Below are 11,784 nucleotides of genomic sequence, written 5' to 3'. Positions count from 1 at the left end.
TATCCCCAAGTGCTGGTGTGAAGAATGACTTTAGGCAGAAGATTAGCGAAAACCTTTTATGATTTATTAAGAAAAGAATTGCCTTTGGAACTTTATTACAGCTCGAAGGAAAAAAAAACACTTGTGAGGAAATAATATCAAGCTTTATGGCCATCACTTATCTAAGAAAATAATCCAATAGGGCCTGTTCACCAGTTTTGGCACATTCAGCAGGAAGTAGTTTTCTATGGTTTTCTTTTCCCCACTGATTTTGGTCCCTGGCATTTATCTTCAATTGCCTTAAAAAATAAAACCATCCCATGTATATACAAGTACTCGCATAGAAATTATGGTAAGTAAGTAGGCTATGCTGAGAATAATAATTGGGAACTGAAAAAAATTGACTATAATAATTAAATGGAAATTTTTAAGCACATCATTTAAAATGTAAATCCCTTCTAAAGAAATGTATTCAGTCCTTTGAAAGAGATTCCTTGGCAATCACTGGAGAATGGATTGTGGTGAACCCTGGCAATGAGAGAGTAAGCTGTGAAGGGTTTGTTTTTTTCCTCTGACACTTTCCAGCAGTGACAGCTCAGAATTGCCTAAACTTGAGTATTTGAAATTCTAACTAGTGTTCTCCAGAAATTTTCCAATAAATGTGTGGTGATAACAAGAGCGGCAGCTGTACTCAATATCAGTGAACAAACTCAAAGTTTCGGGCCTACTTCTGATCGTACATATATTGAGAGCCGTTGTATTTTGTCTCTACTTATTATTTATTTTGTCTTCATGACCTATGGTGGCTCCTAAATATTCCATCTTGAGAGTGGGACTTGGACAAGTGTTATAATCCTGTCACAGGTACACCCCAAATCATTGAATAAAATAGGAGGTGCCTTTTAGCAACCTATTCTGCATGCCACAAAGTCGTAAGTCCTTCCAGCCCTGGTTCCTCCTACAGCAAGGTTGGTTTGCAGAGTGTCAGCACGATCAAACGTCAATTGTAAGGCAGAATTCCTATGTGACATTGGGAACACAGGCATTAAAGTTGGTAAGTGTGCATAGAGGGGGCTGGGGCACATAGGAAATACTCTGAAGAATTAGGAAGGATCTCCTGATGGGAGGTCTTGTGCCTACTAAGTTTAAGTGGTATCAGCCTTATGGACGGTAGGAAGACACCGACTCGGAGCTGAGAGTTCCTTTTGGAGAGCAGGGCATTATAGGGAAAGAGGGGAACTCAGTGTAGCCTCCCCTTAGAGAGGTCTGGCACACACACAGCAATAGAGGCGGTAGAGAGGTTTCAGGACAGAGAGTTTATGGTTGTCACCAAGCGATAGCAATACAATTGCTGGAAAGATACCAACAGAAACTGGGGACTTCGGTGATAAAGGACGTGGCGTATAGTGAGGCAGCTGCATAAAGCAGATGATAAAGCAGTGGGGGAACTGCTTCTTCCCCTGTCTCCAAAATTCCAACAAGGATTGAAACTGCCCACATACAGCAAGGATTCTACCGGGCAGAATACGCTCTCTATGCCCTTCTCACGGGGTTGAACCTGCTGCCCTCTGGATGGAAGTAACTGGTATCAACACCCCAGCTCATTCCCTACAGGAAAGGGGATGAAGGTCAGTTTTCTAGGAGCATCTTCCTTCCCCAGGCCCAGCCATTAGGCACTTTAAAAAAGCGGACGACACCCATGGGAGGCAGACCTCAGATTCTGGGAGTGGGACGCGGAAGGGCTGGCAGGTGAGAAAGGTCCGTGTGGCACAGGCAGATTTAGTGGAGAGGAGCGGCAGTGGGGAAATGGAGCGAGCTGGGCTGAGGTGTAGATGAGAGGACTGCGCTGGGAGGACAGTGTGGGAAGAACAGGAAGTCTTCCTGCTAACTAATTTTCAGAGAGCCAAAGCTCATACTGTATCGAATCTCCCACAGAGGAGGCATTGACTGCCAGCATTCAGTCACAGGGAGAGACCTTGTGTTCTCTCCTCCTCATCAGAATTGACACAATTTTGACTCAGCATATGATTTTCTGTGCAGTTACAAAACCTTTGTAGCTAAATAGTTTCATTGTTTTGCCCCCTCTGTTTCCCCTGCCCCAATCCTCCCTGCTAAAAGGCACCTGTAACCATCTCCTCCCTCCAGCGTGGACATTTGGAGATAAGGGAACAGACTTTTTTGGATCTTTTTAGGCAAAGTACTTTTTGAATTTGAATCAGACTTTTTATCTTTCTGATTCAACATGGTCATTGTGGTCCTTTAGTGTACTGATGTCACATGCATACTCCTGGGTTTTGTTTTGAGAGTTGGTTGCCAACAAGCTGTAAGGGATTCGAGGGATGAGGTCCAGAAGACCAATTGGTGGCTTGTTGTCATCATTTAGCTCCTTTCAGAAGAGGAGATGGCCAGGCAGGCCTTGTGCTTCACGCTGAGCTCCTTGAATGCCTTTTAACAATCATGGAAAGTACATGGAGGAAACAGGTTCACAATGTTTAAGGAACTTACCTTAAGTCACATAGTTGGGAGGTGGCGGGAGCTGAGTTTTCACTCAGGTAGATGTCTGCACCCCAGCAGGTTACTGGGGAGGGAGGCCACGTGGTATAGAGGCAAGTTTGCTGGGAGGAAGGTTGAGGCATGTAAGCCCCATGTGTGCAGTGTGGTTCTTTGGCAGATGACTTGGGCCCCTCTCATGCTAATTTTATAGAGAGTTTCTGGGAAACAGAGTTCAGGGATTGGCTGGTTTTTCAGAAGTGGCAATGTTTAGGGGTTGGTTAACCTTCAGCCAAAGAATTGAGGTCACTGGTTGGCCACCTTTCAGAAGTGTGGGCCTGGCTCTCAAAGGCATGGTCTGATGTAGGTACCGTGTTTCCCCGCAAATAAGACCTAACTGGAAACTAAGCCCTAGCAATGTTTTTCAGGATGACATACCCTGAACATAAGCCCTAATGCGTCTTTTGGAGCAAAACTTAATATAAGACCCAGTCTTATTTTCGGGGAAATACGGTGTTTTCCAAGGCACCGAGCAATTAACTCAGTTCTGACACTGTCTACCTGGAGATCTCATCAGATCCCACAGATTAAGGGCTCAGTCACACAAGACTGTGGTGCCTTTCCCCCGGTTCAGATGCCAATCACAAGTCCCCCTGTGCTTCTCAACAACTGGCTTTAAATTGGAGAATCCCACACCCCTTTCGGGGTTTGATTAATTTGCTAGAACAGCTCACAGAACTCAGAGAAACAGTCTGCTTACTAGATCACCGGTTTATTATAAGAGGATATAGCACAGGCATATCAGATGGAAGAGATGTGTAGAACAAGGCAGGGGGAAAGTTTCAAAGAAGGCTTGGTTAACAGATACCCTGCGGGACCTCTCAGGTATTCCTCCTCCGCTGACTGGTAGAGGGCGCCTCGTGGATCACAAGCCATCCGGACAGGAAAAGTCTGCCACCAGAATAATGGTAAGTTTCGATGAGCCAGACCCTATCTTAAGCGCTTTGCAGGCAACAACTTACTTAGTCCTCACTACAACCTTATCCTCATTACTCAGAGGAAAATGTCAGAGGCACAGACTCGTTAAGCAATTTTCCCCAGGTTACACAGTTAAGCAGTGAAGCGGCCAGATTTTTTTAACAGGAGAAAATCAAGTTTTAATATGTGCGTCTGGGGAATTATCATACGTATGAAAATTCCCATATTCTTAACTTCTATCCACACAGCTCCCGTAGGCTAAGTAGCAGCATTTCAAACTGCTCTTGCATACATGCTCTGTAATGGTATGGAAAATACAATTTTTTGTGTCCGGGAAGAATGTTCTTCCTGCCCAAAGAAAAAATATGTTTTTTTTTGCTATTGGCTGTGGTTAGAAAGACATCTGTGTGTGGAAAGCCCAAACCCTGGCTTTGGCAGCTTTGCACTACAAAACTTTCCTCCTGCTTAGTCAAGGAGGAGGCTTGGAATTAGGGGGGCTGCTGACCAAATAGAGGAAGCTTCTGACCTCAGGAGAGGTCAGCTGTGACAGTAACTCTACCTGTTTCTGGAAGCAGTAGGAGCCTGCTCCTTGCGAAGCCCTGTTTCGCTCAATACCCTGTCGGGCTCAAACCCCAATTCTTTGGGAAGAAGGGAGATTATAGATTTTGTAACATCAGACTTTTCTCGGTGGGACCCCATTCGGTATTTTTTTTCTTTTTTGGTCAGATCTTCTTGGTTTTTATTTATCTGTTTATTTGAAGATGCATAAAATTATATGAATTTATTATTTGTTTCTGTTGAGCAACTGAACCAGTGTGGGAATCAGGGGTACAGATTTTGCAACTTGCCCTCCTCCCTCCTTTAAGCTGTTGAGAACATTCTGCATTTCCAAAGTTTCAGTTTCTGCTTGACCCAACTTCACCTTATAGTAAGTGAAAGCTAGTTTCTTCTTCAAATTGAGTTCTAAGCCACTAAATGGAAAGTGTCCAAGAAATTCACTAACATCTCAAATATGACACATCATATCCTTATGACTCATTTCTTTCTGTAAATGTGTTTCTGGAAATGCTTGATTATAGAAAGAGATGTAAGAGAAGACTAGTAGAACCCTGACATAGCTTAGGTTGTTTCGGGGTGCCAGGCTGTCTGGGAACTCTATGATTCCAACTACCGGTGTCAGAGGGAATGAAGCTTCACTGAAGCCACGGTGAATTTTTGTAACCAGCGCCATGTTTCGCTTGTGTGGGCAACAACCTCAACATGGGGGATCTGCACGGCACAGCTCCTCGCACGCAATTTAACTATATGAATCTTAATTTTAAGGATACTCTTAGATGCCGACTTGGTGCCACAAACCACTCAATTTTTCCCCCAGTTGATACAGAGGTGTAGCCACGCCCACTTTACAAAGAGCCAGCACTTCTCAGACTTAACCATTTGTATTTCTTGGAGAGGCGCGGATTTGAGTTCTCTCAATGGAACAGATTTGGGTTCTGTGGTTTTGATGTTGTGTCCCCAAACTCTGCCAGCTACCAACAACAATGTGACAGGGATGCTTTGCATTTTGCTCATGACTTAGGGATACATAAGATTTTGTGTGCCTTCTATAATTTTGAAATCTTTTGATCAAGGTCATATATGGACATGGTTATGAACTGTATAATTCAGAAAGGATTCTAATGAAAACCAGCAGTCCCTGTAGTACTCATTCCCAGCTCAGTTTACAGCTTATCATGTTTTTAATGCCCAAGAGTTTTCTCTTGTTATTGGATGGTCTGTTCTCCAATTTATCTGTTTACTGCTGAATCATTTTCTTCAGCTATTTCGTCATGGTCTTTCTCTTTAATGTTTTAGGCCTTAATCAAATAAGTGATAATCTGCCAGAAAATCTGCATATCTGCTTTTCTTAACCCTATCAGAGAGCTGAGGTAGCATGCAGCTAACTAACAAAAGACAGGAACATCCAAGAAGGAATGGGCTGTGAGTACTTGGGTGGCCAGGGCACATATTTCTAGGGGCTGTACAAGCTGGGAAGAAGAATTCAACTAAGATTTGTAACGAATTGCCACTAGCATAAGAATGCAGAACCTCATGGAGCTACCCATTGTTCACCCATTTGCAGGTTTCTCACTGGTCCTCACCACACGCTCACGAAGAAACACTGGGGAAAGGGAGAGTGTGGTTTGTCGTGGCCAAGAAACACCGAGTTTAGAGAGTTGCCTCTTTTATAGCAAGCCTGCTCTTGGTTTGGGGAAGCTGTCACCTCATCCCTCAGGCCCTCCCTGCAAACACAACCCTGAGAAGTGGCTGTGGAGAGGAGCGGAGGGCCTTGCCCTGCTGGCACACCAGTAAGAGTTTGCAGGGACCCACATGGCGGATCACCCCTCCCAGTGAGGTCCAGTAAGAAGCAGTCTCGGAAGACCCGGCCCAGAGAGGTCTGCCGCTGAATAGGGAAGATCCCTTTTCTGCCCACAGGCTTGCTGTGGAGGACCGGAGGATATGAAATGGTGGAAGTGAAAGGTTGGAACTGGCCCCTCTGGTCGTGAAGGATTGTAGGAAATGATAGGAGGAAACAGGAAAGAAGGAGTGAGATGTGCCTCCTCCATATGGAGGTAGGGACGTGAGTTAGATGTGACCAGGAGAATGCCAAGGGCATCACTGAGGACCCCGGGGAGGGGGAGGGGTCACCTGAGACGCTACCCCCCACACCGACCTGGGGCCACCAGAGCAGACTCGTGGTGCAGCAGGTTAGGAGATGGGGCTGGAAGGCAGCTTTCCAGAGCTGCTCTTTGTGCCATTATGGTGTGGCTCAAACCCAGGCAGTCCTAATTGATGAGCCACCCAGATGCCTTTGGCCACGTGCTCCTGGGCCAAGCCATGGGGCTGCTGCCAGCCCCTCTGGACCCTTTCCGTTCTCTGCCAAACTGTACCCATTGTAGGCGCCCTGGGCCAATAACTGTGACCACTGGGCCACTCAGCCTGCTGCAGCATGGCCTGAGCATGCAACTGGCCCAGGCTGTGCAGTGACCTCAGGCTCTAACTGTCTGAAATGTGGGCCCTATGGGAGCTGTTGCAGCTGAAGCCAGGGCGCCCACGATATTCAAATTCAGGTGCAGCACGATGTGACAGGGGTTTGGCTTCTCTCTGTGCTTCATGGGGGTCAGGGGACACAGCCCAGAAGTGCAGATGAGTTTTGACTGTGGGGTGAAGTTTGAACAGGGAGAGACAGGAACCGGAAAGAAGCCAGCGGATACATTCCTTACTCTGTCTCCTCTTCCCTCTACCCCTCCTCCCGCCTCCTAACTCTTCCAAGACTCAGTGACTTGGTGCAGCCTCTCCGGAGAAGTCCCTGTGCTTGAGCCAGCAGCCCTGTTTTCCTGTGTGTCCACTGTGTCTGCATTCCCCTTCCCCGACGTAGTTACCTTTTCCTCTCTGACCTGCCTGAAGATGCTTCCTCTTCCATCCCTCTATCAATAATACACTGGCTTTTACATTTTACTGCAGACTCTTTTTCTAGGGAGCCCAGGCTCGGGCAGCACATAGGGAGGTCAGTTAAGGGCTTGCCTGGGGACCTTATCGATGAGCTGGGGCGGGGTGGCCCTTAGTATAGGGCTTTGGAGATGGGCATGCAGGGCAGACAGACCCCGGTGTTTGTGAGAGCCTGGGTGGGGTAGGCAGTGAGTGCAGGTCACCAGACCTTGACAAATCCAAGACAAGTGACAGCCAGAGAATGACAAGACGAGCGGCCACCGGGTGGTCCAGGGACACCCCCTGCAAAGCCCCTTTCTCCCCAAAGCTTCAAGGACAGAGTGTAGCCCTCATATACCCAGACACCAACCAGAGGAAAGACAAAAATCAGAGATGAAGTCATGCCAACAAAGCTGCTTAACCTACTCCTGATAGAGAGTTCAATTAATTTTCAACAGACTAGAATTTTAAACAGAAAGAAGACAATTTAGATTGGAAGAGACACAAATAGTTTTCACTGGCAAGTCTAAGTTATTCCTGCTATCCCAGGAAGAATATCAGTTATAGGTAAAAGAAAGAAACTCCATTTGCTCTGCAAGCCTGTGTGCCTTGGGAATGATTTTGTGGCCCTGCTGCAATTCCCTAGAGTAGTAGGTGAGAGCCTCTGCTGCAGGCCAAGGTTATGGGACCGTAGAGGGAGCACTGGAAGTGGCCCGGGACAGCCGGCGAGCAGTACTGCTGACTAACTTCGTGACTGGAAGGTAATTCTTTTTGTATCTTGAAATGTGGCTGTTTGGCCAGATCTATAATTCTAATGCAGGGGTTGCAGACTGCAAATGCTCACAGGGGCCAGGTGGGTCATGTAAATGGGGGAAGTGGCCCAGATGGGAACTGTGTCAAACTGGAGGATGTTTGCCCCTCATAAAGCGGGCAGCCACTGATCGACTCCTGCAGAAAAGGGATGCAGTGTTCCCAGATAGTAGCTCACATTTACTGAGGCAAATAGATGGTCTTATTGTAAGCTCAGAATAACCCAGAGCTGGAGGTACGGCCATGTTTCGCTGAAAATAAAACCTAGCCAGACCATCAGCTCTAATGTGTCTTTTGGAGCAAAAGTTAATATAAGACCTGGTCTTATTTTACTATAATATAAGACCGGGTCTTTAAAATATAATGTAATGTAATGTAATGCAATGCAATGCAATATAATATAATATAATATAATATAATATAATATAATATAATACTGGGTCTTATATTAATTTTTGCTCCAAAAGACGCATTAGAGCTCATGGCCCGGCTAGGTCTTATTTTCGGGGAAACACAGTGTTATTATCCCTATTTTTCAGATGGGGAAAATAACTTGAGTTACTTTGCGTCCTAAGGCACTGAGCTTAAGTAACTTAAAAGTCAAACAAGCATGCCTGCTAATGACAGCACAGTTTGGCTGAGTGTTCATGATCAGTCAGAAATTGAGATTTTAAAAAAATTTAAATGCCCCAATTTAAATATTCAGAGTATTTTAATAAAATACTCTGCAAGGCAAAGAAAACCAAAGTGTGGGCCAAGCGATGGCTCTGGGTTGCCAGCTTGTGTCTGGTATTCTAAGAGTGGGAGTTACGAGCTATCCCTGGAAAGCAATGTTTTTGTTTTGTTTTCCCCCAAATATTCAGAGTTTAAACTGGTAGGTTTTCCTTCAGAGTAGTCGAGTTGGGCACGTACACACTTTTACCGATAGTGCTTCCATTGCTAAAAATAATTTCGGAATTCCTCTTTTGGAATTGTCTTCAGAAAGCTTTCCAAATCAGCTCTGTTGTTTTGTAACCAGATCTCCTTTTCTTGATGATACTGCATGCCAGATGTGGTTCAGAATCACTTTTAGTTATTTCTGGAAATCACATTCATTCGGATGCATGGTGATTTACTGACGGGGAATCATTCAATAGAGTGTGTTCTAAAACTCATTAAAATACATTTATGGCCTTCAGATTAATGACGTTTAAAAGGACACAGCAAGACATCTCTTCACATTCATATTTGTTAAAAAGCTAGCCACTAATATAAGGCTGCATCTCATTTACATTACCTGGGCTGGGTATTCTGCACCGAGCTGTGCTAACATCCCTTGTCCATTCGGCCCTATGAAATCAATCAATGCTCCCCGCTCTCTGGTGCTAAGAATTATCAACAAGGTACAGAAACTTGAATGGTTTTAGGTCTATAGTAGAATAACATCTGAAATCTTGAAAAGCTGAACAATGTCCATTAGATGAGTGTTTCTAGACTTTTTTTTCTGTGAGGTGACCTGTGTAGCACAGCATTTCTACATGCACCTGTTATGTGCAGTACCAATTCCTGTAATTTGACACAAATTCCAAGGTAGTTATTAGCTGCATAAAGAATTTAGTTTTCTACAAGTTATTTACATGAGAAAAAAATCGAAAGAGGAATATAAAATAAAGAAGAATATAAAATATGTCTAGTTGAATCGGTCATCATTTCCGTTGCAGTCATTCTCAACTCACGGCTGCACTGGAAGCGGAGCGGGTGAGTGAGGCGAGGTGCTGCCCTGCAGTCGCTCGTGTCCATCTGCTCTTCCTCTTACGTTAGTCAGTGGGATTGACTTTGAGCGACGCATTTTGTTATTCTGTCTTGATTGCACCTATGATAGAATCAATTTATTTTATTGGTTGTTAAAACACTCTCTCTGTAAGAAAAACATTCTCTTCTTACCCCAAGCAAGTATTAGTGCATGTACTGCTCTTTCCTGCCCAGTAGGTTTCTAGACGTGGATAGCATGACCTGAACATGTTCTTTGAATTGCAGGGACTGACACAGCAATGTCAATTTTTAATTTTTCCATGGAAGGATATGTTTTAAAAAATAGCATCTACGATCGCCATCATTTGATGAAAGAAAGGAGAATTTTAACCTTTAAAAATGTAAGAAAAGACACAATCCTAGAATAAAGGACAATGGAATACATTTATCTTTTCACACCTTACATGATCATACACATTAGAAAGGCTACTGTTTCAAAAAAAGAAAATAGCAAGTTTTGATGAGGAGGTGAGATGTTGGAACCTTTGTGAATTGCTGATGGGAATGTAAAGTGGTGTAGCTACTATGCAAAACAGTATAGTGGTTGCTCAAAGAGTTAAAGATAGAACTACCATATGATCCAGCTATATTCTCCTTCTGGGAATATCCCCAGAATTATTGAAAGCTGATCTTGAAGAGATATTTGCATACCCATGTTCACAGCAGCGTTATTCACAATAGCCAAAAGGTGGGAGCAACTTAAATGTCCATAGACAGAAAAATGGACAAATATGATATATATACAAAGGGTGCCAAAAAATGTATACACATTTTAAGAAAGGAAAAACCTATATTAAAATTACACTGATGGTGTTACCACTTTGAGCACCTCTTGTAATTGCAGAAATCAAACGTGACTTGTATTCATCTTTTGTTATTGGTTTATGTTGAGTATTACAACTTTAATATTGTTTTTTCCTTAAAATGTGTATACATTTTCTTGGCACCCTCTTTATATTAAAAAGGCATGGAATTCTGACACATGCTACCACATAAATGAACCTTTAGGGCATTATACTAAGTAAAATAAGCCAGTCACAAAAGGACAAACGTTGTATGATTCACTTATATGAGGTACAGAGAGTAGTCAAACTCATGGAGACAGAAAGTAGAATAGTGGTTGCCAGGGGCTGGAGGAGACGGGAATTGGGAGATGTTGTTTAATGAGTACAGAATTTCAGTTTTGCAAGATGAAAAAGTTCTGGAGATGTGTTGCATAACAGTGAATATACTTAACAGTATTGAACTGTACCCTTTAAAATGGTTAAGATGGAAAATTTCATGTTATATGTATTTTACCACAATAAAAAATAAAATAAATGCAGTCATCATTCTCCTCTTGAAACAAAATAGAACAAAACCTACCCTACGTGGGGTGGGGTATCTTTTGCATCACTCACATCTTAGCAGGCTGGTAAAACCTTCAGCACAATATGGGCACTGATCCTCAGTGGCTGTTTCAGAATCACTGGGCCAGAAAGCCTTATGCTTCCAGAAGGGAGCCCAGGTTTAGGCGGGAAACATATCTGTTTTTATGCCAATATCATGCTGTTTTGATTGTTATAGCTTTGTAGTATATTTTGAAATCAAGAACTGTGGTGTCTTCAACTTTGTTCTTTTTGCTAAAGACTGATTTGGCTATTTGGGGTCTTTTGTGGTTCCATATAAATTTTAGGATTGTTTTTCTATTTCTGTGAAAATGCCATTGGAGTTTTGATAAGGATTGCATTGAATCTGTATATCACTTTGGGTAGTACGAATATTTTAATAATAGTAATTATTTCAATCCATGAACCCAGGATATCTTTTCATTATTTGTGTCTTCTTCCACTGCTTTCATCAATGTTTTACGGTTTTCAGTGTACAGATATTTCACCTCCTTGATTAAATTTACTCTCACGTGTTTTATTACTTTTGATGCTGTTATAAATGGAATTGTTTTCTTAATTTCTTTTTCGAATAGTTTGTTGTTAGTGTATAGAAACATTACTGATATTTGTATGTTGATTTTGTACCCTGCAACTTGACTGAATTTGTTTAGTACTTCTAACATTTTTTGGTGGAGTCTTTAGGGGTTTTACATGCATCATGCCATTTGCAGTGTTTCAATATTTTTATAACCAGTAGGCTCATACTGGTGAATGCCAGCTCAATACTAGCTTTCCCTTTAAGTTCTTAATACGACTTTTTACGAAAACATCCAAACTCTGCTGCACTGAACTGAACGGGGAGTAAGTTAGCTAAGGGAAACAAAGTGGCCTAGATGAC

This window comes from Rhinolophus hipposideros (assembly GCF_964194185.1).
Source record: "Rhinolophus hipposideros genome assembly, chromosome: 1".
Lineage (NCBI taxonomy): Eukaryota > Metazoa > Chordata > Mammalia > Chiroptera > Rhinolophidae > Rhinolophus > Rhinolophus hipposideros.
This window is presented reverse-complemented; position numbering follows the sequence as displayed.